Raw genomic sequence first — 27,429 nt, 5'->3', positions numbered from 1 at the left:
ATGAAGAGGAAAAGACAAAAGAAGATAAAGAACTCTACAGTTTAGCTGTTCAAGGTAAGGAAGCATCATAATAGCCAATCCTCGAGTGGCTATCATCCACACAGAAACAGTGAGAAGCAGCAGCCAAAATCGTGTCACGGGTCCAAACCTTGAGGATGTGGACACACAAATAGCCTACAAGAACTATGATGGATCAGGACTGGCTTTGGCCCAAAGATTATAACACAAAATGGGCATATCACAGAACATCTAAATCGATTGTCGTGCACGTGGACGAAGAATTTCACTTTCCAAGGTGAAAAAAATGCATGATTGGTGGAGATGGGCCTTAACAAGAGGTCAAGGAAGGCCCTGGAAGCTGCACACATACTTCTAGAAGATTCCATGTGTTCAAGTGATGGTAGCGTCACCTGGGCACTGGCAGCGGCGGCGAGGGTTGCCTTACATGAGCGGAAGAAGGGGCGAGGCCAAGAGAGCCGGTCCACCAATCAACGGACGGGAGACTTTGGCAGGAACACGGCTGACGGTTGGGCGCATCTTTGATCTGTAGTCTTTGCTAGTCCTCTGAGGAAGGCAAGTTGTGTAATGTGGACTAAACTCTACACTCTAGCCTGTGTCAATTATCACCTTTACGCCAATATAAGAGTTTAACATTACCAAATCTAACAGGATTATTGCTTCCTCTATTTGAAATGCTGCGCAGGTCCGAATTGAGAGAGAAAACGAGTTCAGTATGAGAATGAGCATTAGGAGGAGGGGATGGAAATTGATTTTAAGTATGCACAGTGGCATCATGAACATAGGGAGAGAGAGAGAGAGAGAGAGAGAGAGAGAGAGAGAGAGAGAGAGAGAGAGAGAGAGAGAGTAGGGTCAGAAATATATGGGATTAAATCATTCACTGACAGATGAGAGAGTAGGCGATAGGAAAGAGCCACGAGGAACACCAATGTTGATAGGATAAGATGGGGAAGTCTCTCCATCTATGACTACTGCAGTGCCATGGCTACAGAGGAAAGCTATACATTATAGAACAGAGAGAAGCAGCGAAACTAAGGGAGGAGAGTTTGATAAATAAAAACTTGTCGAATGTTTTCGAGATATCGAGGTATACGACGATTTCACCAAAATCCCTAAGAGGAGGAGGCCGGAGGCGAGTCACAAGAGACGGATCACCAGCAGACCTTGCACTGCTTGATCCTTACTAGTGATATGGAAGAAGGGAATGGGATTCTAAGTGTCACGGAAATTAAGTTCAGGAGAATTTCAAAGTCTTTAGAAAAACATAGATGAAAGTAATAGTCGGAAGGTTTAGAGTGGTCTCTTTTCTTAGGGATGGGCTGCACCAAGTCATGCCTCCAAGCGGAAAGGAAAGTCTGGGTTAGACAAGAAGTGAAATATGCGAGCAAGGATTGGTGCTAGCTCAGAGACACACTCCCTTCGAACTCGAGGAGGTATGCCATCTGAACCATACACCTTGTCCACCTGGAGCTGGGAGAGTACATGGAAGGCCTGCGTGGGGAGAATATAGGACATGACATGTTCAGAGGGAGGAAATAAGGGCGGAGGATTAGAAGCTGGATCATCCAAAAGTTAAGATCAAAACAAGTTGCGACGAGAGTAGCTTCATCAGTTGGAAAATTCGTTATAGACTGAACAGGTCGGAAGAGAGGAGGAAAGGTTGAATGATCGACGTTGTTGGAAATGGTTTTGGGTAAGGACTAAGATGATCTGTGTGTCGAATGTGTGCTTGCCTTTACGTAGAGCAGCTTTGCAGTGATACAAAGAAGAAAACGAAAGCGGAGTGGGTCTACGGAAATGGGAAGAATTTCATGGTCCGATAAGCCCTGTTCCTGATGTAAAAAGCTATCACATTTAAGGCAATCAAACTATGTTCATGGCCAGAAGGATCTAGTAGAAGATGGGATGTAGGACTCCATCCCAGCCAATGTAACCTGTGCTATGTGTTCTGCACAAGACAAGGCACCCCTACCAGAGAATCAGGACCCAGTCCGAGGAAGTCAACATACAAACCTGACGTCCTCTAGAGTGATAAAGCAGGCGTTTTATTGGGGTATGGTGGGTAGAGTATGGGCATGGCCAACTGAATGTAACAGAAAAAGGATTGTGGCCAGGGAACCGTAAACGGGCCAGAAAAAAACGATGAATAATGGAAAGATGTAGAGGTAAAAAAAGGTTAAGTGTGATAGAAGAGTGGTCCTGAGTTCAATTAGGTGTGTAACCTGTTAATGTTGGCTGGGGTAGGAATCAGTCAGGTGTGTTACCTGTTAATGTTGGCAGAGGTCGAGAACAGTCAGGTGTGTTACCTGCTAATGTTGGCTAGGAGGAGAACAGTCAGGTGTGTTACCTGCTAATGTTGGCTAGGAGGAGAACAGTCAGGTGTGTTACCTGCTAATGTTGGCTGGGAGGAGAAGAGTCAGGTGTGTTACCTGCTAATGTTGGCTAGGAGGAGAAGAGTCAGGTGTGTTAACTGTTAATGTTGGCTGGGAGGAGAAGAGTCAGGTGTGTTAACTGTTAATGTTGGCTGGGAGGAGAACAGTCAGGTGTGTTAACTGTTAATGTTGGCTGGGAGGAGAACAGTCAGGTGTGTTAACTGTTAATGTTGGCTGGGAGGAGAAGAGTCAGGTGTGTTAACTGTTAATGTTGGCAGAGCTCGAGAAGTCAGGTGTGTTAACTGTTAATGTTGGCAGAGGTCGAGAACAGTCAGGTGTGTTAACTGTTGATGTTGGCAGAGGTCGAGAACAGTCAAGCATGCTAACTGTTAATGAGTCATGCGGTAATATGTGGTGAGCGGGCAGGCAGTATCCTGTGGACCACATACAACCCAGGTGCGTTCCCTGTTACGATACGTACGGACTCAACAACCTCGTCCAGGATGGTTCAGACGTTCTCACACAGTTCACTTATTGATAATCATACGAGGTGGACCAGCGGTATGTACTACGTGGCCCTCGGGTCGCATGTGGCCCGCATTGGACTCTCTCGTGGCCCGAAAGAGAGGAAAAAATTCATAAGAAACTGAATAAGAAAGATTGTGATAATCAGAAGCATTGGGAAAAATACTATCACGTTGTATTAAAGTGTAAAGATTTAACATAACTTTTATGCATTACGATACCTCTTTTGTACAATTGTCTACATGTATGTATTATTAAAAGCATTTGCGTCCCGATTGAAATACTCTACGGCTCAGTCAGCCCTCACTGTTATCTTAGTAAATACTAGAGTTGGACTATCTTAGATACATATAACCCTGGATATCTAACTGAGGAGGCTAAAGTTTGATAATGGATGACTGACAGAATACGACCAGGATATATGCTCCTACACTGTGACAGAAATTATTCGTATGAAAACACCTACATCATCTTGTTTATAATGAAAGACATACAAACGGACAGTATTCCCTGTTGAAGTCCGGCACCGAATGAACAATTGGGGACACATAACGTGTGAGAGCAAGAAAAAGACATGATTAGTCTAAAATGTTTTTTGGCAGGTGGAGAGTTTGTTTGTCTTTAAATAACACCAGGTCATGGTTGCGTGGTCGCTGTTATGCAAGTCGGGGGAGAGAACATATCCTGTACTAAAGTTGACAGTACGAGAGCTGAGGGGCGCAGTCTCTCTCTCTCTCTCTCTCTCTCTCTCTCTCTCTCTCTCTCTCTCTCTCTCTCTCTCTCTCTCTAACTGATGTGCGTGTCGGTAGCCAGCCAACATCACTTGGTCCACACCAGCCTCTCACTACCACCAGGTGGACATACCAGACTCTCACCACCACTAGGTAGGCAGACGGGTCCAGCAAGTTAGTGCTGGGTATACTCTGATATATCATGTTGAAGACGTTAGAGAATCCGGCGTGATTATATACCTTAACCAAGATATATCAGGACCTCCTATAACCCTCTGGCTTTATACCATCCTCCCTGGCATACGAGAATATGTCGCTTATGTCCTCCAGACCAAAGATGATATCATAAGAAACTATACACCACGACCATATGGCTGAATACAATGCAGAATGAAGTACAACGACAAGTGTGGTGTGTGAGCGAGGGATTCTACTGAATATATGAGCCGATGATGTATGAGGTCTTGCTGGGGGAGGAGGTCACGCTTCCCTCGGCTAGGGTGAAAGTTCTTCTCTGGAGCTGCTTGTGACGTCATCTCGTCTGACCTGGCCAGCAGAGGTCAAATTTCATTGCTATATATATATATATATATATATATATATATATATATATATATATATATATATATATATATATCGTAATAATGTGAAGGTTTGCTTTGAAGAATTCACTACAGGAAGTGGTATAATGAAGATGAATGAATATGAAAAGCAAATAGAATAATAAATGTGGGAGACTCGGATTCCTTTTCAAATAAAGATGATCATTATGAGTATCTTGATATATGTAGTAAGAGGTTCAGAGTCTGGGCTGTGAGAGAGGAACCTGAACCTGTCTCTATCCACACCTTGTACCTGACTTCACTACCTCCCAATGACCTCCAGTGGCTTCCTTAGTTCATGATTGTTGCACTTTGACCAGGTCAGCAAGCCAGACTATGCCAAGTCACCAGGCACCAGACTGGTGCACTTGAACAGCCCAGCTACGTCACCAAGACACAGTCTTTTCTTCTTTACATCACAAGTTCCTAACCATTAACACACCTCCTTCACTCCGTATATCGCCAACCATCACACACCTCAGCGGAACATATCAAATAGATCTTACGTTTGTCATTAATCAAAATCAAATATGAATAATTTATCGTCTAACAAAACATACCAAAATATGCTGTCCAACATTCATTAACATAATTATCAATATTCCTTTTTACCTTCGACTGTATCTTGTAAGAGTAACACCACGTCCCATCTGGATTGTTCTAGTGTACCACCAGTGGTACATATACCATCTGGACTGCTATAGTGTCCCACAAGTGGTACACATATACCATCTGGACGGTGCTACCTTATCACCTGTGGTACATCACTGCTCTCTGTCGCACCTCACACGTACTTCCTCATCATGAACACTACACTCTCCATGGGTTAGGTCCATCTGGCTCACGCACGACATCACTTCTCGTTATTGACCTGCTGGGTACTTCTGTACAACAGGGCATAACAGGTGTATCTCTCCTCTCCCGAGAACTGACATCGCTGGGGACGTTGTCATGGAACGCTGGGTGAAGAGGGGACGTCCAGCATCACACCGTCTCCCTTCTTACAGGAAGGCGAGTCCCTGGAATGAAGGCATGCGTCCATGTTGTCTACTGATCTCCCCTTCCTGGAAAGTTGTCACCGACGTGGTAGGAACTGCTGAAGCCATGTACAACCAAGACGGAGCTGCTGAGCGGCTACCACTATATCATCTACCAGGCCTGAAGTTCAACGCCTTCTACCAGACCCTGGTAGCTTGCAGGCAGGCAGCTACTGCTGTTTTCAGCTTGGAACAAGTTATCTCAACTTCAATCTCATATGTGGCACGCATTGTACACAATCATTCTGTCGACATTCACCGAGTGAGAAAAAAAAATTCAATCCAAAATGATCTGCTATTTTTTTTCATCTGAATTTCAAGTTTTTCCTCTTTCATGAATATTCATTATAACAAAGATACATTATATCAGTATGATAATTATGGTTTGGAAAACACGTCTCAAGGTACACACGAAGTAATAGGCTATTCAACGAGCCACATAAGCGACCGCACAGACGGATCAGGGAGGGAGCCAAGGCCTTACAATACTCCCCCTTCCAGAGAACCTACTGGTACTCACACTTCGCTTAAGTATGAGGGAAGGCGACTTGTTTTGTCCGTAGGCATCACCGTCATGGAGGCTCAAACCTAGGGCCTAGGGATCCAATATATCATATCCCTCCCCACCCGGCCATAGCAACTCACATTTTTCATAAAAGACTTACAATATTTCGGTTTAACTAATCTGGTATACGAGAGTTTATTTCTTGGTTTACACTACAAACCAAACACTACTGTGAGAGTCTCCCCTTTGGTTTACTCTGGACGATGAAAAGTGACCCTCACTACGCTAACATTACAATCAGTCTCGGAAACATTAAAAGACATATTCCAGAGGAGCCCATCTGTTTCCAGGAACTATCCTGTCAAACGCCATATGACCCAAATCCAAATCAATCAAACATTGTGACACACGGATGATCTACCTCATACAAGAAGCCTCCAGTATGGTATAAGACCCTGGTCTCATGTGGTAGATGTGGAAGGTATAAAACCATACCTCATAAGAAGACAAAGAAATACCTCCTACAGGATAACAAACTGCTGGGGTCAGGGTAGAAACAGGGAGGCGTCAACCATTTAAAGACGTCAATTGTCACAAGGATATTGCTGAACACAAGACCGATACCTAACTGTTATCATTAATGTTGTGTTTTATCGCATTAATATCCCTTAAGGAACCTTATACATGCACAGCAGCCGCCATGATGGTCTGACACTGCACCACACACCAAGACATACTCACATCCCATTTTCAATTGTTTAGGGCAAATGATGGTATTGTGGTTTAGACTTGTACACGAGTGGTAATGAAGCTGTTGTCAGCCACGGTACATGTAAACTCTATATCCATTTTGTATCCCTGTCTCTTTTTCTCCTGACGTATTCTGGGGTCATCTTATGCACATAACAACTATGGCTTCCCAAACATTGGCCAGATACCTTTATTCACGAAACAAAAGACGTCATCAGTGAAGGTTGGGCGCTTGTACCCTGTGAATGGTGTGTGTGTGTGTGTGTGTGTGTGTGTGTGTGCGTGTGTGTGTGAGGTCAGAGGGATATAAAGTGTTATGTTTAGCTACCGCCAAGCTAAAGGCAAGTGTGTCAAGTTAGGGAGAGAGTGTGAAGGTGCCAAGCGTCATCATCCTTCACACATGTTGAATATCTTACGTAGCAATTCCAACACACGTGATGACCACTGGCATTGGGAAACGTAAGGCTCCTTCGTAAAACCATCCTGATGACACTTAGTGTGACCGAAGACGACGACTATGTCACTGATTACCCTAACAGTTCATCCCTGCTGACCAGAGATGGAGTTGCATGGCGATGGTAGAGGACGCCTGCAGCCGTGGGTAAGGAAACGTAGATGTATTGAAAACATAACGGAACAGAGACACCAGAGATTACAGAAATGGAATATGAGGACAATACGAGATAAAGAGGAATATAAAGGAATACAGATAACATGTTGTCGAGTCCTTACGAGGCGGAGATAAGGAACGTAGAGCTTAGTGTGGGGTAGGGATAGAAAAGCAATCAGGTGCCTTTATATGTAACTATAGGGGCGCAAGCCATGCCACACGAAGAATTGACACGAAGTGTTCATCTAGTCTCTTCTTATACCTACCTATGGCGTTACTTTCAACGACCTTAATTGGTAAATCATTCCCCACGTCCACAATCATGTGGAAAAGAAAAAACGCCCATTCTATCCAAGACGTTTGCTTAGGAATTTGTATCACTGGAACAAATGAAATCGAACTGATCTTGTCTTAACACGCTACGTAGACCTCAACTGTCAAAGTCTTTCAAAATATCGAACACTTGTGTTACATCACCTCTTGACTTTATATTTTCCACGACAGATGAATTTAGATCATCTAGACGGCTCCCTTAGGTTCGGTTCCTCAGCCCGAGAATAATTATGGTAGCTCGCCTCTTTACTTTCACTATTCTATCACTTCTTTTTTTCGAGTGGGATGGAATAAACTGAACACAATATTCACAGTGTGGACCAATCAATATGGTGTAAAGATGAGTTTCTTACTCAATTCGAATGGCTTACCTATGACATCTATTTCGCTCACCTATGTTCCTGCTTCTACGCACTGCTTTCGTGAATTTGGGTCATCAGAGATTACAGAACTACGTCTTATCTCATCATTTACTTTTCGCAGATCAACAGATTTGTAATGTGATCTGTTTCTCAGTTTTTCTTTCCGATAAGTAAAACTTTTGTTAGTGTTGATGCTGGAATTTCTTTGCCACATGTGTGTCCAGTCCTATCAACTAACAGCTGCAGAAGTTGATTTTTTGTTGCAATTCATTTTCCAGTTTCGTGTCGTGTGAGAATTCTGATACCTCACAGCGCAGCCCATCATCACTGGCATTAATACATACCAGCGAGACATCATCGGTCCCAGCACCCACGCTTGAGGCACACCACTTGTTCCCTCGAAACCATTCTGAGGCTTGACCCTCAATCACTACCCTTGTTTATGGTCAGTCAGACAACTGTAGAGCCACCGACTTAATTTCAGATGATCCTTGATCTAGGACATCAACGTGTGCTTTTGGAAAATCTTACATGTTGACTGTCATGATCATCATATATTTTGGCCCGACATGAAAGATTGCGTCGAAAATCATTCAGCAAACCGTTATAAATGGCGAGTCTTTGCCATTTACAGTATCTTCTTGAACTAGCGTTTCCATACTTGAACGATTGTTTCCACACTTGAACGATTGTTTCCATACTTTAATGATGCTTTCCATACGTTAACGATGCTTTCCATAAGTTTGGCATAACTGGCGTTTGAAGCTAAGTGGGCCATAATTCCCAAGCAGGAACTTAATACCTCTCGAATATCAGCGTTACATTGGCAAGCTTACAATATCTGCCCCACACTGTCTCACAGATGGTTGTCTTGTGATGGTTAACGACCAGTTGTGTCATTTTGGCCAGTACCGGGTTCGACGTGGCTCTCAGATCGTGCACAACACTCATACCAACACCACAAGTGAAAAAGGTAAACATTATCCATAAACTACTGCCAGGGTGTTACCTTATACTTTGGTGTGCGTGTGTGTGTGTCTGGCTCGGTGCTCTCCCTCACGATAGCCAATGTGACGCGTCACTCAGGCTCTGGCGACGGGAGGTGAAGGATGGCAGGATGGCCCACGGTGTGACCCGAGACGACAGAGGCTGCACCAGTAAGTTCTGACAGACACCTGGTGAAGAATGAGAAGAATTAAACTTGAAAATCCATCTTTGGGGACGAGTAGGATGGATCTGACGTTCATTGTCATGCAGTATCATTACCGGTCTATCCACTCCAACTATCTTTCCATCTTTAACCAGTCCATTTATCTCTCCATCTATCACCAGTCCATTTATGTACGCACTAATAGCCTGTGTGTTATCAGCTGGTGCCCAGCAGGTGATGCCTGTAGTCACGTACAGTGACAGTCCAGGTTTACACACACACACACACAACCATATGATCCTCGACCCAGCCCTGACGCCTCACTTTCCTCCTCCCGTCCCACACATTCCTTTCACTTTCACGAAAATATTTCCCAAGTCATTCTCTCCTCATCCACTGACCCACGCACGCAGACTAACTCGGCACTCCAGCCCTCATTTTAACAAACCTACTATTTCTTTTTTCTAATCATTCCCTTATTCTTACAGCCACACATCTCCCTCTGTCTGCTCGTTTTCCTCTACAACCATCTCCCGTCTGCTTGCTTGTCTTCCTCTACAATCATCTCCCTCAGTCTGCTCGTCTTTCTCCACAACCAATCATCTCCCTCAGTCTGCTCGTCTTCCTCCACAACCAATCATCTCCCTCAGTCTGCTCGTCGTCCTCCACAACCAATCATCTTAACTCCATCCCTTAACACCCACACACACTGGCCCCACCCGACCGTCCTCCGCAGCCGTACATTAAGTGCCAACACACATGCCATCTCACGTCACATTTCAATTACCTGGTCTTCTTTAAACGTCAGCAAGACTCCTTGAGCAATTACATGGCAATTTCCTCGTCTCTCCACAGTGGGAATATCAGAGACTTTCCTACTCACTTCATAACTCACTTCACTCACTTTTACTTCCTCCTCAGGACCTTCCCTCGTACATCTGTGTGTTCCACGTGAAGATCCCGGCTCTTTGGTGTACTCCAGGTTGGATCAAACATTTAATATATATCTCGAACTTCTATATATATATATATATATATATATATATATATATATATATATATATATATATATATATATATATATATATTGTTTTTAGTTATCCTTGATCACCGTTTTCCACGTCAGAGAGGTAGCGTCAGGAAACAAGACGAAGAAAGATCCATCCACTCTTATACACACATATATACATACATGCACATACACGTACATATACAGATCAACATATACATATATACACACATATACATACATATACACATGTATTTATTCATAATTGCCTGCCTTTATCCATTCTCGACGCCACCCCTCCCCACAGAACACAGCATCGCCACTCCTTGCGTTAATGAGGTAGCGCCAGGAAACAAACTTAAAGAGGCCACATCGTCAGCTCCTTTCTATCTTACTGTCTACCCCAGGAGCCCTTTATAGCATCGCGAGGTTCCTCAAATGCCACTTTATTCGTAACGTTGTCGACTTTTCCTTTGAAAGAAAACTGATTTAACCTATTGAGAAAAATCCACACTAGTGAAGGAATTGTAAGAAGTTAAATCCCCACAAAGGTATGTCTTTGTCTTCTTCCAGAACCCGTTCTGGTCCATAAATCTTCCTCGGACCGTGACGCACTTGTACAGATACTGAAAGGATTTACTTGTGTGCGAATTTAGCTTCTGGTATTGCATGTGATCATCGTCTTTACTGATCTTCACGATGTTTTATTATCTTGTGTAAAATGACGTTGACTGTGACAATGGTTGCCCAGCGCATCGAGTCTTCTGGGCCCACGTCTTCGCTGGGAAAATGGCAACATCGTATTCTTTTCTCTGATCGTCTATTTTCGCCTCTGGATTTGTCTGCTGAGAATTCTGACAATCTCGCTAAGGTAAGGTGGGTTAGGTAGCCTCTCGTACCTACCTTTCCGTCTGAATCGTTGCACTTAACCTTATATATATATATATATATATATATATATATATATATATATATATATATATATATATATATATATAGACAAACACGAACGCCTCTCCTCCTCCTCCGACCCCACACACACACACACACACTTATAAACAGCCTGGAAATTCTCAATTTTTGCTTGTAAACCATCTATCAGAGCGGTGGACGATGCACGAGAACTGCAAAAAACATTTCCCAAATAAAGTGGCATAAGGAGAGTATAATAACTATAATCCTACGTGTTGTAGAGGCGAATGACTGAGACTGATGAAGAACATATCCTGTATAGCTTTGTCTTCTGTTCATGGCGCTACCTCGCCACGGCGGGAACTGACGAACAATTGTGAAAGGGTAGAGAACTACTGGAAACAATGTATCATCAGAATACCACATTCAACCAGAGGGCTGGCCTGACCAGAACTAGTTGAATAAAATATATAATTCATAAAGGCAAGAGAAAAACAAATCGGCTTTGAAACGAACAAGTTCTCCAAAAGCATTTGATGGATATGACAACGAACCAATACTTCAGAATTAGAATCCTCCCTTTATTCTTGAAATCAAACGTGACAACTTTAAAAACTGAGCTGAATAAATATTACTTAACCAAAAAAGTCATCACCTGTTGCCTCTAGCACAGCAAAACCATCCAGACAACAAAGCTTTCCCAGCTGTATATACATAGGGTATATACGAACACAAACATGCCATCATCACGCTATTCACGTAAAATAATCTGTGTTCTTCGCCTCCATCCTGGCCTACAAGATAACAAATATGGCCGAAGTTCAATTACCATATATGATGAAGTTAGAAGCACGGTATAGACATCTATCCCATCAGTAACCAGCATTATATCTATGCCATTAGTAATCAGCGTTATATCTGTCCCACTTGTAATCTGTTAGATATCAGTCCCATCAGTAACTAGTATGATATCTGTCTCATTCGTTGTCAGTATGATGACTGTCTCGTTTGCTATCAGTATGATGACTGTCTCGTTTGCTATCAGTATGATGACTGTTTCGTTTGCTATCAGTATGATGACTGTCTCGTTTGCTATCAGTATGATGACTGTCTCGTTTGCTATCAGTATGATGACTGTCTCGTTTGCTATCAGTATGATGACTGTCTCGTTTGCTATCAGTATGATGACTGTCTCGTTTGCTATCAGTATGATGACTGTCTCGTTTGCTATCAGTATGAAGACTGTCTCGTTTGCTATCAGTATGATGACTGTCTCGTTTGCTATCAGTATGATGACTGTCTCGTTTGCTATCAGTATGATGACTGTCTCGTTTGCTATCAGTATGATGACTGTCTCGTTTGCTATCAGTATGATGACTGTCTCGTTTGCTATCAGTATGATGACTGTCTCGTTTGCTATCAGTATGATGACTGTCTCGTTTGCTATCAGTATGATGACTGTCTCGTTTGCTATCAGTATGATGACTGTCTCGTTTGCTATCAGTATGATGACTGTCTCGTTTGCTATCAGTATGATGACTGTCTCGTTTGCTATCAGTATGATGACTGTCTCGTTTGCTATCAGTATGATGACTGTCTCGTTTGCTATCAGTATGATGACTGTCTCGTTTGCTATCAGTATGATGACTGTCTCGTTTGCTATCAGTATGATGACTGTCTCGTTTGCTATCAGTATGATGACTGTCTCGTTTGCTATCAGTATGATGACTGTCTCGTTTGCTATCAGTATGATGACTGTCTCGTTTGCTATCAGTATGATGACTGTCTCGTTTGCTATCAGTATGATGACTGTCTCGTTTGCTATCAGTATGATGACTGTCTCGTTTGCTATCAGTATGATGACTGTCTCGTTTGCTATCAGTATGATGACTGTCTCGTTTGCTATCAGTATGATGACTGTCTCGTTTGCTATCAGTATGATGACTGTCTCGTTTGCTATCAGTATGATGACTGTCTCGTTTGCTATCAGTATGATGACTGTCTCGTTTGCTATCAGTATGATGACTGTCTCGTTTGCTATCAGTATGATGACTGTCTCGTTTGCTATCAGTATGATGACTGTCTCGTTTGCTATCAGTATGATGACTGTCTCGTTTGCTATCAGTATGATGACTGTCTCGTTTGCTATCAGTATGATGACTGTCTCGTTTGCTATCAGTATGATGACTGTCTCGTTTGCTATCAGTATGATGACTGTCTCGTTTGCTATCAGTATGATGACTGTCTCGTTTGCTATCAGTATGATGACTGTCTCGTTTGCTATCAGTATGATGACTGTCTCGTTTGCTATCAGTATGATGACTGTCTCGTTTGCTATCAGTATGATGACTGTCTCGTTTGCTATCAGTATGATGACTGTCTCGTTTGCTATCAGTATGATGACTGTCTCGTTTGCTATCAGTATGATGACTGTCTCGTTTGCTATCAGTATGATGACTGTCTCGTTTGCTATCAGTATGATGACTGTCTCGTTTGCTATCAGTATGATGACTGTCTCGTTTGCTATCAGTATGATGACTGTCTCGTTTGCTATCAGTATGATGACTGTCTCGTTTGCTATCAGTATGATGACTGTCTCGTTTGCTATCAGTATGATGACTGTCTCGTTTGCTATCAGTATGATGACTGTCTCGTTTGCTATCAGTATGATGACTGTCTCGTTTGCTATCAGTATGATGACTGTCTCGTTTGCTATCAGTATGATGACTGTCTCGTTTGCTATCAGTATGATGACTGTCTCGTTTGCTATCAGTATGATGACTGTCTCGTTTGCTATCAGTATGATGACTGTCTCGTTTGCTATCAGTATGATGACTGTCTCGTTTGCTATCAGTATGATGACTGTCTCGTTTGCTATCAGTATGATGACTGTCTCGTTTGCTATCAGTATGATGACTGTCTCGTTTGCTATCAGTATGATGACTGTCTCGTTTGCTATCAGTATGATGACTGTCTCGTTTGCTATCAGTATGATGACTGTCTCGTTTGCTATCAGTATGATGACTGTCTCGTTTGCTATCAGTATGATGACTGTCTCGTTTGCTATCAGTATGATGACTGTCTCGTTTGCTATCAGTATGATGACTGTCTCGTTTGCTATCAGTATGATGACTGTCTCGTTTGCTATCAGTATGATGACTGTCTCGTTTGCTATCAGTATGATGACTGTCTCGTTTGCTATCAGTATGATGACTGTCTCGTTTGCTATCAGTATGATGACTGTCTCGTTTGCTATCAGTATGATGACTGTCTCGTTTGCTATCAGTATGATGACTGTCTCGTTTGCTATCAGTATGATGACTGTCTCGTTTGCTATCAGTATGATGACTGTCTCGTTTGCTATCAGTATGATGACTGTCTCGTTTGCTATCAGTATGATGACTGTCTCGTTTGCTATCAGTATGATGACTGTCTCGTTTGCTATCAGTATGATGACTGTCTCGTTTGCTATCAGTATGATGACTGTCTCGTTTGCTATCAGTATGATGACTGTCTCGTTTGCTATCAGTATGATGACTGTCTCGTTTGCTATCAGTATGATGACTGTCTCGTTTGCTATCAGTATGATGACTGTCTCGTTTGCTATCAGTATGATGACTGTCTCGTTTGCTATCAGTATGATGACTGTCTCGTTTGCTATCAGTATGATGACTGTCTCGTTTGCTATCAGTATGATGACTGTCTCGTTTGCTATCAGTATGATGACTGTCTCGTTTGCTATCAGTATGATGACTGTCTCGTTTGCTATCAGTATGATGACTGTCTCGTTTGCTATCAGTATGATGACTGTCTCGTTTGCTATCAGTATGATGACTGTCTCGTTTGCTATCAGTATGATGACTGTCTCGTTTGCTATCAGTATGATGACTGTCTCGTTTGCTATCAGTATGATGACTGTCTCGTTTGCTATCAGTATGATGACTGTCTCGTTTGCTATCAGTATGATGACTGTCTCGTTTGCTATCAGTATGATGACTGTCTCGTTTGCTATCAGTATGATGACTGTCTCGTTTGCTATCAGTATGATGACTGTCTCGTTTGCTATCAGTATGATGACTGTCTCGTTTGCTATCAGTATGATGACTGTCTCGTTTGCTATCAGTATGATGACTGTCTCGTTTGCTATCAGTATGATGACTGTCTCGTTTGCTATCAGTATGATGACTGTCTCGTTTGCTATCAGTATGATGACTGTCTCGTTTGCTATCAGTATGATGACTGTCTCGTTTGCTATCAGTATGATGACTGTCTCGTTTGCTATCAGTATGATGACTGTCTCGTTTGCTATCAGTATGATGACTGTCTCGTTTGCTATCAGTATGATGACTGTCTCGTTTGCTATCAGTATGATGACTGTCTCGTTTGCTATCAGTATGATGACTGTCTCGTTTGCTATCAGTATGATGACTGTCTCGTTTGCTATCAGTATGATGACTGTCTCGTTTGCTATCAGTATGATGACTGTCTCGTTTGCTATCAGTATGATGACTGTCTCGTTTGCTATCAGTATGATGACTGTCTCGTTTGCTATCAGTATGATGACTGTCTCGTTTGCTATCAGTATGATGACTGTCTCGTTTGCTATCAGTATGATGACTGTCTCGTTTGCTATCAGTATGATGACTGTCTCGTTTGCTATCAGTATGATGACTGTCTCGTTTGCTATCAGTATGATGACTGTCTCGTTTGCTATCAGTATGATGACTGTCTCGTTTGCTATCAGTATGATGACTGTCTCGTTTGCTATCAGTATGATGACTGTCTCGTTTGCTATCAGTATGATGACTGTCTCGTTTGCTATCAGTATGATGACTGTCTCGTTTGCTATCAGTATGATGACTGTCTCGTTTGCTATCAGTATGATGACTGTCTCGTTTGCTATCAGTATGATGACTGTCTCGTTTGCTATCAGTATGATGACTGTCTCGTTTGCTATCAGTATGATGACTGTCTCGTTTGCTATCAGTATGATGACTGTCTCGTTTGCTATCAGTATGATGACTGTCTCGTTTGCTATCAGTATGATGACTGTCTCGTTTGCTATCAGTATGATGACTGTCTCGTTTGCTATCAGTATGATGACTGTCTCGTTTGCTATCAGTATGATGACTGTCTCGTTTGCTATCAGTATGATGACTGTCTCGTTTGCTATCAGTATGATGACTGTCTCGTTTGCTATCAGTATGATGACTGTCTCGTTTGCTATCAGTATGATGACTGTCTCGTTTGCTATCAGTATGATGACTGTCTCGTTTGCTATCAGTATGATGACTGTCTCGTTTGCTATCAGTATGATGACTGTCTCGTTTGCTATCAGTATGATGACTGTCTCGTTTGCTATCAGTATGATGACTGTCTCGTTTGCTATCAGTATGATGACTGTCTCGTTTGCTATCAGTATGATGACTGTCTCGTTTGCTATCAGTATGATGACTGTCTCGTTTGCTATCAGTATGATGACTGTCTCGTTTGCTATCAGTATGATGACTGTCTCGTTTGCTATCAGTATGATGACTGTCTCGTTTGCTATCAGTATGATGACTGTCTCGTTTGCTATCAGTATGATGACTGTCTCGTTTGCTATCAGTATGATGACTGTCTCGTTTGCTATCAGTATGATGACTGTCTCGTTTGCTATCAGTATGATGACTGTCTCGTTTGCTATCAGTATGATGACTGTCTCGTTTGCTATCAGTATGATGACTGTCTCGTTTGCTATCAGTATGATGACTGTCTCGTTTGCTATCAGTATGATGACTGTCTCGTTTGCTATCAGTATGATGACTGTCTCGTTTGCTATCAGTATGATGACTGTCTCGTTTGCTATCAGTATGATGACTGTCTCGTTTGCTATCAGTATGATGACTGTCTCGTTTGCTATCAGTATGATGACTGTCTCGTTTGCTATCATTATGAAGAAACAAACTGAAAAGAACAGTTTCTTTATTTTCATCGCCAATCCGGCAACACGACTTTCAAACTGGATATAATTGGTAACTGATGTTCTGTTGACACTTCGTATAGACATAGTGGAACGTTAGTACGTCTGCCAGAATGCTGAATGGTCGGTAAAATTGTCTCATCAACAAAACATTACAATTCAAGTAAATAAAACTTCATAATCTAATATCAATCCGTTTCATTTATTCTTGAACGGAATCACAACAATTCAATTAAGATAAATTTTTCGACATATTATTTTAGAAACTTGATATTCAGGATAAATCATTGCATTTAGATATGATATCTAATTATGTATATCTAATTATGCATTAAGGTTTTGAAATGTTGTCTCTAATTGTGGCTTGGCCAAACTAACGTGTCAAAATTCTAATATTCAAATGTCTAACTTGAAGTTGCCTCATTAGTTCCTGACACGTTTTTTAAGGAGTGACTTATGAGTATGATGAGGCTATTCTCACGGAGAGTATGAGGTAGACTGGGATAGACTGGGGTAGATGGGGCGGGGGAGGTTCTCACAAATTCTATGTTTCCTGACGGTTACCAAGACATGTGATGTCACACTGAGAACACGAACTTTCGTAAATCATATTTTTGAGACGAAGTCTTTGTTTTGTGGATCCTCTATACAATCTGTGGATAATAATCGTTAAACAATTTTGTTATTTGTTTCTTAATGTTAAAATTGGTTTGTCCATAAAGAGGGGGTTTGATGTAGGTCCTATATGTCTTGGAACATTCATCATATTAAGTTGAATTTTGTGTTCGAAAAATTTAGTGTTGTTATTTTTGTCTTGTGTTTGGGGGTAGGTATTATCTGTGAGGAAATCAACTTATATTTCTTACTGGTGCACAGCTGAGCTATCGATAATTTATGATAATTGGATGGCGTTTTGAAGTTACATGGGGTATGGGTAATTAGTTATCATAACATTATTAGACTAGAGATGAATACAATTATCAAAACTACTGATAAGAAACTCTTAATCTCAGATCACAGTCGAGCTAATGTACAGAACATAAAGATAAGAGATTAGATATGGTATTAACTGTGCAAAACCCCTTGATGTTAAAACATCTGGATGTGATGCCAAGAATAATATATAAAAAAAAGTGAAAACTCAGACCAATCTGGATGCCTTAGAAAACAGAGGAATCAACTTGCAAATAAGAAATACGTGAGACAATCAGATGTACGGTAGATAAGAAAAATTCTAAGGAATAATTGAAAATAGAAACGAACTGGATAAAGAAAACTGGAGCATGGAATACAGAATTTCCATGAATACTGGAAATAACCAAGAAGGAATTCCTCAAACACACAGGACAAGGACAGAGACTTAATGTCACAGTCGCACCACTGGTAACCAAACTTACTGACGTAACAGATAAAGATAAGATAATGGCTCTCATGCTGGGTATATCTTTCAGTTCTGTATATTTACATGTAGTCGAAAAAGGATCGTGTGGGCCGCAAACGTTAAAATGAATAAATGAATAAAATGTTGGTAATCTGATAACAAAGAATTGAAGGTAACAGGAATTAGGAGCCATGAATTAGTTTGATTCTTCAGCCAAATCAAACAAAACAAATAGATTGGTCATGGTAACCCAGGCTTATGATTCTTGAGGGAGGTCACTCGTACATTAACATGTTGACTAACCTGAACATTTAACAGATCACTAACAGAAGGTGGGGTACATACAGACTGGATATTAACATATGTTACCCCTGTATGTAAGACAAGAAATACGACATGTCTTGATTTACTGCACATTTAGCCTCTAGGTAGACGATGGTCAAATACTGGAACAAAATCGCTACATTTCTGTATCAAGAAATGATACCAGACAACCAAAATAACTCTCGTAACAAAAGACCTTGTCTAACAAAATCTTAGAAAATCTCACAATGTCGTATCTGACAACTGGGACTTGAAGGTAATATACCCACACTTTCAAAAGGCTTTATGATGTAGTACCACACAAGAGATTGTTATGACTGACTGCTGTGTTGATCAATATCCCATCATACTTTACTTTGTGCTCGGAAACACTGCAAAGCTGTTTCTGGTAACTTCCAGCACGCCATGATAACACGAAAATGTACTGACCTGACCGCTTCTTCTACCCACAAGTCTTTCTAATCTTAATGAAAAAAACATCTCCAATAACTTGTGAAAGACAACCTTTCCTCCTCCCCCTCCTCTGACATGGCAGAGAGAAAAGTAAGGGGTGACCTGATCACAACCTTTAAGTTTCTCAAACCAGTTTGAGAACGGTAAGAGCGAACACTTCTACGAGAGATGTAGGGATGGACCAACCACACGAAGACATGACACGAAATCAAGCAAGAAACGTGTGGGAAAAGATGTCAAGAAATATTTCTATATATATTGATGGATGACTGGGGGATAACCGGTTATAATGGCACACGATGTTTGTTTAAATAGTTGTATAATGGCAGAATAAGTTCAAGAAATGGGTTCCTATGAGAGTAGAACTCTCCCACCGTACAGTACATTTAAGTAATTACTTACAGGTCATGGCACCCACACACACACACACACACGCACACACACACAATCCCGGTACCAGCTCTGCCTAACAAGCACCAAATGCTGCTGATCTCACAGATAGATAATAATAACTGTAATTAAATTATCTAAGGGGATTTGATGCACGGGCCCGAAATTAAACCAGATTTAATCTACCGTTTCTTTCAAGGTAATCTATGACTAGGATTCGATTATCTGGTCTGATTTGGTTTAAGCTCGGCCGTGTTGCTCGGGCAGTGACCCACATCACCTCCAGTTGCTGGTAGACATAAGGTGGTTTACCGGTACTGGTCCAGTACTTCTGCTGGTGCTGGTCCAGTACTCCTGCTGGTGCTGGTCCAGTACTCCTGCTGGTGCTGGTCCAGTACCCCTGCTGGTGCTGGTCCAGTACACCTGCTGAGGGAGATGACCCAGGTGTCTGCTCCAAAGATATCTTTTTTTCATACTATTCGCCATTTCCCGCGTTAGCGAGGTAGCGTTAAGAGCAGAGGACTGGGCCTTTGAAGGAAACCCTCACTTGGCCCCCTTCTCTGTTCCTTCTTTCGGAAAATTAAAAACGAAAGGGGGAGGATTTCCAACCCCCCCCGCTCCCTCCCCTTTTAGTCGCCTTCTACTTATTATATATGTCATATCCTTCTTTATCTGCTTTATCACGACATAACGACTCATGAGCACGACGGTACGACCCTTGACCACTACAGGACGACCCTTGACCACAACGTTACGACCTTTAACCCTCAAGTATAACGGCCTTGTCTTTGGTCGGTGCAACAAGCCAGGTTAAACATCACACCATCATATCTACAGGTCTTACCAAAGTTCCCCGGGGTCGTGTTGTGTTACTCTAGGGTCGTATAGCGTTCAAAGGTCGTCGCGTCGTGCACGAGCGTTGTACCGTCGTGTTCATGGGTTGTATCGCGAGATTGTAGACTCATTTCGTCGTAGTACTACCATGGAGTTAATCTCTCTCTCTCTCTCTCTCTCTCTCTCTCTCTCTCTCTCTCTCTCTCTCTCTCTCTCTCTCTCTCTCTCTCTCCTCACCTTTCGTCTTCATGTCTCTCGTCACATTCATCCCCTCCTTCTCTACCCCTCATCTCCAGTCTAATTGTCTCTACCCATCTTTACCTTCATTATCCTCACTCATGTGTTCATCCCAAGTTGTGGAAATAACTAACCCACCTTGGTCTTAACTAATAACTAGTAGTAATAGTTCCAAAGTCTTTGAATTCTTCATCAAGTGCCATATGGTCATGCATCTTGAATCTCACAGTCTTCCCTCTGATCAACTGTATGGCTCTCGTAAGGCAAGATAGTGACATCCTTACTTATCATACTACTGTCTGGTTACATTGCTTGAAAGATTTGTGCTCGACTGGTGGCACTCGAAGACAAGGGCTCTTCCTGTAACAGCAGAACTAGCTGCACTAGCAGCAGAACTAGCAGCACTAGCAGCAGAACTAGCAGCAGAACTAGCAGCACTAGGAGCAGAACTAGCAGCACTAGCAGCAGAACTAGCAGCACTAACAGCAGCACTAGCAGCAGAACTAGCAGCACTAGCAGCAGAACTAGCAGCACTAGCAGCAGCACTAGCAGGAGAACTAGCAGCAGCAGCAGGAGGGAGGGGGAGCGTGTGTATAAAGTCTACGGAGTCCACACGTACCGTCACGTCATCAGCTTAACACGGGGGGGGGGGGACCCTGCACCAAGAGCGGTCCTATCCCCCACCTCTCTCTCTCTCTCTCTCTCTCTCTCTCTCTCTCTCTCTCTCTCTCTCTCTCTCTCTCTCTCTCTTACCCCCACAGCTCGCAGTATGTGATGGACGTGTGTGGGAGGGAGGGAGGGGTGCAGTTTGTTGGATGTGACAGCCATCACATATCAAACTAGATTCAAAAGAAGACATTCACATACATTCACACATTCAGTGTTACAATCTTACCATCTTGTGTAACGACAAGATACAGTATTGGCAGCAGTGTTAACCTGCCTCCACCAGCCTTCCTCATGACCAACCAGCCTTCCTCATGACTCCACCAGTCCTCTTCATGACCAGCCTTCCTCATGATCTGCCACACCCGTGAGCCTCCAGCCTACCGTCATGAGGGTTTTTCGCCGCCATGAGAACCCTGCCTCATGAATGTGAGTAGGAATTTTATGAGGACAACATCAGCGGACTGTGATAACGCTGTCTTAATGGACGGCCCAGGACCTCGAACGTCAGCCTCATAACCTCTCCTCCAGTAGGCCTCTAACACGGTTCAGTGGCCTCTGACACGGTTCAGTGGCCTCTAACACGGTTCAGTGCCCTCTGACACGGTTCAGTGGCCTCTAACACGGTTCAGTGGCCTCTAACACGGTTCAGTGGCCTCTAACACGGTTCAGTGCCCTCTAACACGGTTCAGTGGCCTCTAACACGGTTCAGTGGCCTCTAACACGGTCCAGTGGCCTCTAACACGGTCCAGTGGCCTCTAACACGGTCCAGTGGCCTCTAACACGGTTCAGTAGCCTCTAACACAGTTCAGTGACCTCTAACACGGTCCAGTGGCCTCTAACACGGTTCAGTAGCCTCTAACACGGTTCAGTAGCCTCTACGGTCCAGTGGCCTCTAACACGGTTCAGTAGCCTCTAACGATTCAGTAGCCTCTACGGTCCAGTGGCCTCTAACACGGTTCAGTAGCCTCTAACACGGTTTAGTGGCCTCTAACACGGTTCAGTGGCCTCTAACACGGTTTAGTGGCCTCTAACACGGTTCAGTGGCCTCTAACACGGTCCAGTGGCCCTCTAACACGGTTCAGTGGCCTTTGATCAAGGTCCATTTAACTTTAGCTCGGTCCAGTGACCTCCAACTACGCCCCGGTGACCGACATGTGTCCTGGTACACCTCCAACCACGCCGAGTGACTGACATGTTTCCTAGAGAACCACGAGCCAGCCATGGTCGACCCACGTCCTCTCCAACTTCAAAAAAGAAGAAGAAATAAAATCGTGTCCTGGACCAGGACTAAGCCAATGGTGCCGTGTGCAGCCACCAGCCAATCACAGGGGAGGTAAATTACCCGAAGAAGGAGGGGGGTGGGGGGAGGGGAGGGGCGGGGGGGGCTAGATCTCGCTCGTCTATAGGGAGGTGACTTGCATAGCCATCCTCCTCTATAATGGCATTTACTTAATCCAGCTCCCTAGGGCGAGGACATGGCATCACGCCGCTACGGAGATTGGCCTGGGCGCTTAAGCCCCTCTGGCGCTCCTTGTGAATAGTTAAATGGATCTTACGTAAGGTTCGATCCCAGCCAGGCTGCCCTAGCTAGCCTCCTAGCCACGACCACAAGGCTCGACCCCAGGCCAGACTGCCCTAGTAACTAGCCTCCTATCCATACCCATAACGCTGCCCTATCCATGCCAACGAACCTATCCTGTCAATATTGCGCAACAAAATTCAGTTTCAGAATCTGTAATCCTGTACAGAAATGACAGACACACACACACACACACACACACACACACACACACACACACACACACAACATTCTCTACGAACCAGTGGGATGGGCAGAGTACACACACAGTCTTCAGTACCTCGTATTGATCCCGTTACCATGGCAGTAACTGAGATGATGACGTAATGATGATGATGACGTAGATAATGATGATGTCGTATGTGATGATGATGACGTTGTTGACGTAGATGATGATCAAGTATATGTATATATTTTTTTTTTCTTGCTTTGTCGCTGTCTCCCGCGTTTGCGAGGTAGCGCAAGGAAACAGACGAAAGAAATGGCCCAACCCACCCCCATACACATGTATATACATACGTCCACACATGCAAATATACATACCTACACAGCTTTCCATGGTTTACCCCAGACGCTTCACATGCCTTGATTCAATCCACTGACAGCACGTCAACCCCGGTATACCACATCGATCCAATTCACTCTATTCCTTGCCCTCTCCTTTCACCCTCCTGCATGTTCAGGCCCCGATCACACAAAATCTTTTTCACTCCATCTTTCCACCTCAAATTTGGTCTCCCTCTTCTCCTCGTTCCCTCCACCTCCGACACATATATCCTCTTGGTCAATCTTTCCTCACTCATTCTCTCCATGTGCCCAAACCATTTCAAAACACCCTCTTCTGCTCTCTCAACCACGCTCTTTTTATTTCCACACATCTCTCTTACCCTTACGTTACTTACTCGATCAAACCACCTCACACCACACATTGTCCTCAAACATCTCATTTCCAGCATATCCATCCTCCTGAGCACAACTCTATCCATAGCCCACGCCTCGCAACCATACAACATTGTTGGAACCACTATTCCTTCAAACATACCCATTTTTGCTTTCCGAGATAATGTTCTCGACTTCCACACATTCTTCAAGGCTCCCAGAATTTTCGCCCCCTCCCCCACCCTATGATCCATTTCCGCTTCCATGGTTCCATCCGCTGCCAGATCCAACCCCAGATATCTAAAACACTTCACTTCCTCCAGTTTTTCTCCATTCAAACTCACCTCCCAATTGACTTGACCCTCAACCCTACTGTACCTAATAACCTTGCTCTTATTCACATTTACTCTTAACTTTCTTCTTTCACACACTTTACCAAACTCAGTCACCAGCTTCTGCAGTTTCTCACATGAATCAGCCACCAGCGCTGTATCATCAGCGAACAACAACTGACTCACTTCCCAAGCTCTCTCATCCCCAACAGACTTCATACTTGCCCCTCTTTCCAAAACTCTTGCATTCACCTCCCTCACAACCCCATCCATAAACAAATTAAACAACCATGGAGACATCACACACCCCTGCCGCAAACCTACATTCACTGAGAACCAATCACTTTCCTCTCTTCCTACACGTACACATGCCTTACATCCTTGATAAAAACTTTTCACTGCTTCTAACAACTTGCCTCCCACACCATATATTCTTAATACCTTCCACAGAGCATCTCTATCAACTCTATCATATGCCTTCTCCAGATCCATAAATGCTACATACAAATCCATTTGCTTTTCTAAGTATTTCTCACATACATTCTTCAAAGCAAACACCTGATCCACACATCCTCTACCACTTCTGAAACCACACTGCTCTTCCCCAATCTGATGCTCTGTACATGCCTTCACCCTCTCAATCAATATCCTCCCATATAATTTACCAGGAATACTCAACAAACTTATACCTCTGTAATTTGAGCACTCACTCTTATCCCCTTTGCCTTTGTACAATGGCACTATGCACGCATTCCGCCAATCCTCAGGCACCTCACCATGAGTCATACATACATTAAATAACCTTACCAACCAGTCAACAATACAGTCACCCCCTTTTTTAATAAATTCCACTGCAATACCATCCAAACCTGCTGCCTTGCCGGCTTTCATCTTCCGCAAAGCTTTTACTACCTCTTCTCTGTTTACCAAATCATTTTCCCTAACCCTCTCACTTTGCACACCACCTCGACCAAAACACCCTATATCTGCCACTCTATCATGAAACACATTCAACAAACCTTCAAAATACTCACTCCATCTCCTTCTCACATCACCACTACTTGTTATCACCTCCCCATTTGTGCCCTTCACTGAAGTTCCCATTTGCTCCCTTGTCTTACGCACCCTATTTACCTCCTTCCAGAACATCTTTTTATTCTCCCTAAAATTTAATGATACTCTCTCACCCCAACTCTCATATATATATATATATATATATATATATATATATATATATATATATATATATATATATATATATATATATATCCCTGGGGATAGGGGAGAAAGAATACTTCCCACGTATTCCCTGCGTGTCGTAGAAGGCGACTAAAAGGGAAGGGAGAGGGGGGCTGGAAATCCTCCCCTCTCGTTTTTTTTTTTTCCAAAGGAAGGAACAGAGAAGGGTGGGCCGGATGAGGATGTTTCCTCAGAGGCCCAGTCCTCTATTCTTAACGCTACCTTGCTGACGCGGGAAATGGCGAATAGTATGAAAATATATATATATATATATATATATATATATATATATATATATATATATATATATATATATATATATTGTGCAGTCTCACTACATATCTCATTTACCTTATACAGGATGGCAATTCGTAGCAATATTACATAATCGAATGAGAAAAAGAATCTGTGTATTACTGAGGGAATGAGAGATATACAGGAGACGAACAGGTTAGACGTGTGTGTGTGTGTGTTGTGTGTGTGTGTGTGTGTGTCGGAGCTGCACAACTTCTAATCTTGCGAGAAAAAAAAGAAAGAAAAGAAAATGGGACTGAAGTTTTACGCTTCATAACTTTTACCTCCTTTCAACACGACCTCACGACCTCAGAACACGACCTCATGACCTCTGAACACGACCTCACGACCTCTGAACACGACCTCACGACCCTTGAACACGACCTCACGAACTTTAAACACGACCTCACGACCTCTGAACACGACCTCACGACCCTTGAACACGACCCCACGAACTTTAAACACGACCTCACGACCTCTGAACACGACCTCACGACCTCTGAACACGACCTCACGACCTCTGAACACGACCTCACGACCCTTGAACACGACGCTACGCCTCTTGGGCTTAAAATCTAATCCTTGATGTCATGCCGTCGTGTTCAAGGGTCGTACCGTCGTGTTCAAAGGTTGTACCGTCGTGTCCAAGAGTCGCAGCCTTCTGTTTAAGGCACTAAGCCCCAAACGACCATATCCTGGGTGAACCATTGACTAACGAGCAGTCGCAAGTCTAACAACAGGTGAGCATGATACCACGTGACCGATCCGACTGTCTTGTTATCTTCCTCCTGTCATGGTTGTACCACTCACCTGTATAATACTAGTATCAACATTGTTCTACTATCATTCTGTTTACTCCCTAACTCTTGTTATCTTGGCGAGATATCAAGATAAAGTATTGTAATATCGCTACAAACTACAAGGACTGGGAGTAAATGTAATGTGGGTCACTGAGTCTCCTGTTGGAGTGGAAGTGCACGTTATCTGGTGTGTGTGTGTGTGTGTGTGTCACATGATCATGCCCGAGCCAGACGTGAGTTCTTAGGTCTTACTGACTCGGTCAACATTACCTTGGCAGCTGAGCCAGTCTCCCTGAACGACAAAGGAGGTTACCACATACCTTCCTCAGACGTATGACCTCTGTCTTGCCCCAACTGGCGTAAGCTTGCGCACAGTCGTCTGTCCGTCACACCCGCCTCCTAAAACACCTCAGTGACCTCATCCACTCCCAGCAGACGGCTGGCGGCCATCCACGTAACTGTGACGCCACCAAGGGATATCCAGGTAAGAAGGGCAACTACCATTCATTTCCAATGTTTTCAAACTGATGCCTAAATCTGACTGCAGTGCCACCTATTGTTGAGATGATGTACTACCTGAAGAGAACGATAAGGACAAACTATGATATAGTGTCATGTTAACTAGGAAAACTCGTTTACACAGTATACTAGTAATTAAAAGTGACTATTTTACTCCATATTTTTTCATTAATACATTTGACTTTATTGCACAACAGAATGCACCACAAAAACACATACACACATAGAAAGGGTACCAAGCATAGGTTAGTGTGTGTGTGTGTGTGTGCACTCGTATTAGTAAAGACAAGGTAAATATATACAAGGTTAAGAGACGGGCAAACACGAGTGTAAAATTCTCTCTCCGTAACACACACACACACACACACACACACACACACACACACACACAAACATCTGTATTTGCATTTGTCTGTTATGTGGTCTTTTCCTATGTTGGAGCAAGAGCTTTATCTAGCTGTTGGAAAAATGGAGGGTGATATGAAAATAATCAGACATGTAATCTTTATCATAGAAATAGTGAGTCGTGTATCATTATACCTGCTTTGATAACAAACCATAAGTTAAAATCATTTGAAAGTGTACAAGTGTAAACACAAGGAAACATAACCCAGACGTCTC

General features: G+C 43.0%; 1 protein-coding gene across 2 annotated transcripts in view; it reads right to left on the bottom strand.

Annotated features, from left to right (window-relative positions):
* The window catches only part of LOC139749365 (uncharacterized), a 492,874-nt gene that overhangs the window by 349,607 nt on the left and 115,838 nt on the right, over positions 1–27,429 (bottom strand). For both annotated transcript variants that reach the window (XM_071663129.1, XM_071663130.1), the window contains exons 4-5: positions 26,610–26,865; positions 8,855–9,020 (exon numbers count right to left, since the gene is read on the bottom strand). The gene's annotated coding sequence lies outside the window, so the exon portion shown is untranslated. The remainder of the gene's footprint in view (positions 1–8,854; positions 9,021–26,609; positions 26,866–27,429) is intronic.

This window comes from Panulirus ornatus, chromosome 7 (assembly GCF_036320965.1).
Source record: "Panulirus ornatus isolate Po-2019 chromosome 7, ASM3632096v1, whole genome shotgun sequence".
Lineage (NCBI taxonomy): Eukaryota > Metazoa > Arthropoda > Malacostraca > Decapoda > Palinuridae > Panulirus > Panulirus ornatus.
Note: the sequence above shows the minus strand (reverse complement) of the source record. Positions and strands in the feature narration are given on the sequence as shown.